This window comes from Pongo abelii, chromosome 1 (genome assembly GCF_028885655.2).
Source record: "Pongo abelii isolate AG06213 chromosome 1, NHGRI_mPonAbe1-v2.0_pri, whole genome shotgun sequence".
Classification (NCBI taxonomy): Eukaryota; Metazoa; Chordata; class Mammalia; order Primates; family Hominidae; genus Pongo; species Pongo abelii.
The window spans coordinates 170,354,005-170,360,004 of NC_071985.2; positions in this window are offsets into that span (position 1 = coordinate 170,354,005).

A 6,000-nucleotide genomic window follows, 5' to 3' on the forward strand; every position below is an offset into this window, starting at 1 on the left:
CGTTTCCATGATCAATCGTGTAAATGAACATGAGAGTTTAAAGAATACATAATTTATATAATAGACTTTACGTTTTTTGAAAAGATTCTTACAGCTGCAGCACTCAGAACATTCTCTCCTCTAAATGTGTCTTCACATTCCAATTCAGCCAATTGCCAACCATGCAAGAGTTAAAACTGGAAAAGCTGTTCGTTTTAGTTCAACAAAAATAGGATGAGTGCTACTAAGGGCAAGGCACTCTGTCAGGGCACTATAAGCTGTTTATGAAACACTGATTATTTTGGAAATTAGTTAAGATTTAAAGGGAAATTAAAAGCATACATGAGCTTTATCAGAATAGAAAACAAAGTAAATATGTATAACACTGACTTTTAATAATCATCACACATTTGGTTAATTGAAACTTGTAATAGCTAATATACCTTCTTAAAGGCAGGATCTGCATCTTAAACATCTGTGCCCCTCCCAGCTCTATGCACAGTACTTTGTGCAGAGTAACTGGCTCTCAATAAGTGTTTGTGGAAGTTCACAGTGATGACTAGGCCGGGTGCGGTAGCTCATGCCTGTAACCTCAGTACTTTGGGCGGCCAAGGCGGGTGGATCACTTGAGATCAGGAGTTCAAGACCAGCCTGGACAACATGGTGAAACCCTGTCTCTACTAAAAATACAAGAAAAATTAGCCAGGCATGGTGGCGTGCACCTGTAATCCCAGCTACTCGGGAGACTGAGGCAGGAGAATTGCTTGAACCCGGGAGGCAGAGGTTGCGGTGATCCGAGATTACGCCACTGCACTCCAGTCTGGGTGACACAGCATGACTCTGTCTCAAAAAAAAAAAAAAATTCACGGTGATGACTGAGGCCCCAAAACTGCCTTTTCATAAATACTGCCTAGTTTTAATGTAAGCTGTTTCTAACTCTTGTGGTTTATTTTTTTAATTAGTAATTCAGGTTGTATAATAAAATAACTATTAAAACAAGAATAATTAATCAGAATGTCACATTCAATAATGAAAGCAACAATTTATATATACACACACACACATACTGCTTAGTGTGTATACGTGTGTGTGCGTACTTGTGTATACGTGTGTATGTGTACTTATATATAAAAACCACATTTATAATATATAGGTAACATTTATCTTAAGAGTCAAGCCCTTTCTAAAATGTCATCGTATTCCAGGCATATACTTTGAAAGTATACCAACCATTCTAATAGCATTGATTGTGAGGCAGCTCCAGATTTTTGTTAGGAAACTTTTACTTCTTAACTTCAATCAAGTGTATTTCTTATCCATCTCCTTCCTGGACCAGGAAAAGATGAAGATTCTATTAAATAAATGTATACCATGAATGCTTCATTGGGAATGTTATGTTTAGCGACATTGAACTCAGCCTTGATGGAATGAATACCTTGTAGACTTCTAAAGGCTAAAAAATTATTTTAAAGAACCCGGGAGGTGGAGCTTGCAGTGCGCCGAGATCGCACCACTGCACTCCAGCCTGGGCGACAGAGTGAGACTCCATCTCAAAAAAAAAAAATAAGAAAAAAGAAAACTTGGTGAAAACCTTTCCTCTTTTCCAATTAACCTTATTTCTATCCCCTCTCTTATATCTTCAACCTCTTTCTCTCTCTCAACTATGCTCCCTTTACTTCAGCAAACAAATGTGCACAGAATCACCATAATTGTGAAAGCACCTTCAGTGGACTCAGCTTTCCTGCTAAATGCAGTCACTCCCAATGCCCAGGCTAGAGTGCAGTGGTACGATCACAGCTCACTGCAGCCTCGACTTTCCAGGCTCAGGTGATTCTCCCACCTCAGCCTCCCGAGTAGCTGGGACTACAGGTACATGCCACCAAACCTGGCTAACTTTTTGTATTTTTTTGTAGAGATGGGGTTTCGCCACGTTGGCCAGGCTGGTCTCGAACTGCTGGTCTCAAGAGATCCTCCCACCTCAGCCTCCCAAAGTGCTGGGATTACAGGCGTGAGCCACTGCACTCGGTCTGGTCTATTCTATCTTCTCTTTTTCCTTTCATAGCCACACTTCATCAAGTGCTACAAAGTAAACCTTAGCCTTGACATGCAGCATGGGATCTCTTCACAGCAGCTAGTATTTACTAAACACCCACACCTATGCTGGAAATATAGACAGAATTCAGTAAGGAGCTTATGGTCCCTCAATACAATGTGATAAATATTATGCTAAAAGTAAGGACAAGACATTAAGAGAATGAAGAAGGTCAGTTACTCTCAAATTGAGTGAGGACCCTAGAGGAGGAAGTTCCCAAGATGATTTAAATGACAGAAATAAGAATTAACTAGCTGTAGAAGAGGGAGGTTCAGCCAGTTTAAGACAACCTGTAAATTCATTATAGCTGGAACATGAGAGTGAGGTGAATAGTATGACATAAGTCTGGAAAGACAAACTGGAGCTATTTCACAAAAAGACTGTAGACCAGACGTGGTGGCTCACGCCCATAATCCCAGCACTTTGGGAGGCCAAGGTGGGTGGATCACCTGAGGTCAGGAGTTCGAGACCAGCCTGGCCAACATGGTGAAACCCCATCTCTGCTAAAAATACAAAAATTAGCCAGGTGTGCTGGTGGGCGCTTGGTAGTCCCAGCTACTCAGGAGGCTGAGGCAGGAGAATTGCTTGAACCTGGGAGGAGGAGGCTGCAGTAAGCCAAGATTGCACCACTGCACTCCAGCCTGGGTGACAGAGGGAGACTCCATCTCAAAAAAAAAAAAAAAAAAAAAGACTGTATACTATGATGAGGATCTTAGACTTTAACCTAAATATAAAGAGAACCATTTAGGAGTGACATAACTAGATTGCATTTTAGCCTACTATTTGTTGTATGAAGAATGGATTGGGCTGGCAAGACCAATTAGGAGATTGTTTTAATAATTCAGTTTTTTACAATGAGAGATCTGAAATAAAGTAGTCTAGGGGCAGAAAGCTATTATATCTTTCCTCCCCACCATAAGAGTCATGGCCAACACTCCTGTAAGAAAAGACGGGTTAATAAAAGAAAAGCATTACAAGTTTATTTAATCAAAGTTTTATGTGACACGGGACCCTTCTGAAATGAAGACCCAAAAACCCAGGGAAAACTGCCCCTTTTTATGCTTAGATTTGATGAAGAGTGGACAGCCGTGGAGAAATGCAATTAGACAGAAAGGAAATGATCTAATAGTAATTGAGTGGGGAAACCCAGTAGAGCCTGACTGTTCAGATTCTTCCTGCCCTGTTTGTGTGACATTCTTCCCTCTTGGGTACAGGTCAGGACTCCTTCTGGAATGTGGGTCTTATGATTTACTTTCAGTCAAGGTAAGTCAGAGAATTCCTTTCAGGCCAGCTCTTACACTGAAAGGTGGGAGAAGGTTAGAGTGGTATTTCTAGATTTTATGGCAGACTTTGGGGGAGAGGCGTTCTAGTTCCTGTGACCTGCCTTGGGGAAAAGGAATTCTAAGTTCTATGGCCTCCCTTGGGGAGAAAGGCAAGCCAGAGAAAGAAGAGCAGGAGAAGGTCAGAAAGAGATTTTGTGTCTGAGCCTTTCCAGCATTCTTCAAAGTACTCAGCATGCCAAAGTGTCATCGTTTGGGGTGTTATCTTCCAAGCCCCAACAGTAGAGATAAGAGAAGAGTGAAATATTGGCCAGAAATATTAAGATAATAGTGTCAAGAGGAAGTGTGAGTGAGAGAAGGAATCAAGGGAGACCCCCACATTTCTGGCTTTTCAATTTTCCACATGTTGACTTAGGAATGCTTAAGAGTTGTCCATATAGCTACACCCAACAGACAGTTAGATACAGAGCTCAAGGAGAAGATTTGAGCTGAATATATAGCTTCACAAGTCATCCACTTTAGAGGACAATTGAAACCATGAGCATAGGTAAGATTAGAAGCTATGTGGATGGGGATATGAACTAGTAACCAGGAAGTCAATAGGTGATAGCACAGATAGAATGGAGAATGACATATGCAAATGTCATGGAATCCTTCAAAGGAATGGGATTTTAACATAAGAGCAGAGGACTACTGGTTCAGGTGTAGCATTGGAGAATGAAAAGAGTGCTGAACTCAACCACTGACCCAGTATTCTGAATGAATGAGACCAAAAAACACAAAAAGCATAAATTCAAGCTTGCAGGGGAACAAAATCTTCAGGGGAAAGTCGGCATTCATTAAGACCAGGAGGCAAAGCCAGAATTCTGAGGAAAATGAGGATGGAGCAAATTAGAACATCAAATAAGGAATGGAGAGATTCGAACAGAAAAAAATATCAGGAGACTGGATCGCCGGAAAGGCACAGGTGACAACACAAAAAGAAAGATGATGACCAAGAGGACAGAATATGAAGTATTATCCACCAGTCAAGGCTTCAAAACAGAAATCCTATATAAATCTGAGGTTCACCCTAGACTGATGAATGGTACAGCATGGATAAACTTTGAGCATTTTGTTAAGTGAAATAAGCCAGCTATGAAAAGACAAATACTGCCTGATTCCACCTGTATGAGGTACCTAGCATAGTAAAATTTATAGAGACAGAAAGTAGAATGGTGGTTGTCAGGGGCTGGAGGGAGTGGAGAATGAGGAGTTAGTGTTTAATGGGTACAGAGTTTCCAATTTGTATGATGAAAAGAGTTCTAGAAATGGATGGTGGTGATGGCTGCATATGAATGTACTTAAATGCTACTGAACTATACACTTAAAAATGATTACAACATTGGGAGGCTGAGGTGGGTGGATCACAAGGTCAGGAGTTCGAAACCAGCCTGGCCCATATGGTGAAACCTCATCTCTACTAAAAATACAAAAATTAGCCAGGCATGGTGGCGGGCACCTGTAGTCCCAGCTACTTGGGAGGCTGAGGCAGGATAATCACTTGAACCTGGGAGACAGAGGTTGCAGTGAGCCAAGATCATGCCACTGCACTCCAGCCTGGGCGACAGAGCAAAACTCCGTCTCAAAAAAAAAAAAAAAATGATTACAACAGTAAACTTGATGTTATGTGTATTTTACTACACATACACACACGCAAATCAGCCTGGTGCAGTAGCTCACACCTATAATTCCAGCACTTTGGGAGGCCAAAGTGGGAGGATCACTTGAGGCCAGGACTTCAAGACCAGCCTGGGCAACAGAATGAGACCTCATCTCTATAAAAAATTTTAAAATTAGCTGGACATAGTAGTACATGCCTATATTCCCAGCTACTTGGGAGGCTGAGGTAGGAGGATCACTTGAGTCCAGGAGTTCGAGGCTGCAGTGAGCTATAATCACACCGCTGCACTGAAGCCTGGGTGACAAAGCAAGAGCTTGTCTCTAAAATAATAAAAAACAAACCAAAAATCGGAAGAAAAAAAAGCAGTGCATGCCAAAACCATGCAATGACAGAAGAATGTTCTCTCCAACAAATGGTGATGGGACAAATGAAGTTGGACTCATACCTCACACAGTATACAAAAATTGAATTAAAATAGATCAAATACATAAATATAAGAGTTAAAATGATAGAACTTTTAGAAGAAAACATACAAGTAAATCTTCATGGCCTCAATTTGGTAATGGCTTCTTAGATATGATACCAAAACAACCAAGAAAGAAAAAATATATAGGCCAGGCATGGCTCATATCTGTAATCCTCACACTCTGGGAGGCCAAGGTGGGAAGACTGCTTGAGCCCAGGAGTTTGAGATCAACCTGGGCAACATAGCAAGACACTCTCTCTACAAAAAATTGTTTTTAAATTAGCTGGGCATGCTGGTATATGCCTGTAGTCCCAGCTACTCGGGAGGCTGAGGCAGGAAGATGGCTTGAGCCCAGGAGTTTGAGTCTGCAGTGAGCTATGATCAACACTGCACTCCAGCCTGGGTGACAGTGCAAGACCCTGTCTCAAAAAAAAAAAAAAAAAAAAGAAAGAATAAAAAATAGATAAATTGGACTTCCTCACACTGAAAATGTTCACGCATCAAAGGACAGTGAAAAGAC